The sequence below is a fragment of the Empidonax traillii genome, unplaced genomic scaffold, assembly GCF_003031625.1.
Source record: "Empidonax traillii isolate 1590-97213 ecotype Southwest subspecies unplaced genomic scaffold, ASM303162v1 scaffold924:size238212, whole genome shotgun sequence".
In the NCBI taxonomy this organism is placed as follows: domain Eukaryota; kingdom Metazoa; phylum Chordata; class Aves; order Passeriformes; family Tyrannidae; genus Empidonax; species Empidonax traillii.
In genome coordinates, this window is record NW_020956117.1 from 235,106 (window position 1) to 236,306 (window position 1,201).

A 1,201-nucleotide genomic window follows, 5' to 3' on the forward strand; every position below is an offset into this window, starting at 1 on the left:
AAACTCGAGTGGCATGGGCCATGGGAGGACTTGGGTAAATTTCTAAAAAGTGGTTCAGTTCCTCCAACATGGAAGTTCACTCTCGAACAACTCCTAGACCCTACACAGATAATAACAGCTGTGAGGGAGAGAGGTCATGATAAACCCATAGAGAGACAGTTGGTAGATGCATGTGGGGCTTTAGCCGTTGCCTACCAAAAGTTGCTCGATATGGTGCAGTCCTCACAGGAAAAAGGAAAAGATGAAAACGAGAGGCCTGATTCAAGGGTGACTCCAGATAAGGCCAACTCCAAGGGACCAAACAAGTCAATGGAGGTTGCCCCTATCCAAAAGAAGAAATATAAGACCAAATCAGCCCGCCCAGTTGATGATGATGGGGAAGCAGGACCCTCACAGACAGCCAACCCGGAGCCAGAAATCATCACTGAGTCCTTATTGTATGACAGCCTCCGAAAATTACGAGCAGACGTCATTCGTCACTTGAATGAGCCTATACTGACATGGATGATCCGAGTCTGGGACTCTACGGGTGATGCCATAACCCTTGATAGCGGTGAAGCAAGGCACTTGAGGTCTATTGCCCAGAATGTGGGCCTTGAAGAGGCATTTGTGAGAGAATCAAGGCCCCTCTCTCTCTGGGCACGGCTGCTGGATGCTGTGAGAGGGAAATTCATTTACAGAGAGGCCTTGCAGAAAGACCATTTTGTGAAGAGTTGGAAGACCATGGAGGAGGGGATCCGACGCCTGAGGGAAATGGCACTATTGGAAGTACTGTTTGGAAGAGATGTGCAAGCTAGTCACGATCCTGACCAGGTTAGATGTACACCATACATGTGGTGGAACTTCATGCGTATGGGGCCACCTGCACATGTCAGTTACCTGACATCACTGGATGCTGGAGAAAAGAGTGAGCCAGTGGCGCTTATAGTAAATAAACTTTGGATGTATGACAGTATAGCCCAAGAATCACTACACGCCCGTGTTTCCTCTGTAGAGACCTCACTCGATAACGTCACTACCATAATTACACAAATACAAGATCAACAAAAGGAAATGCTGGAACAGATGAAGAGAAACACCTCCCAGGTGGCACCAGTGAGAAGCGGGCGCCCCCCAGCTAGAGGGGGTAGACAGACCTCACGAACCGAGCTGTGGTATTTCCGATCTGGACATGGAGAAGACATGAGACAGTGGGACAGGA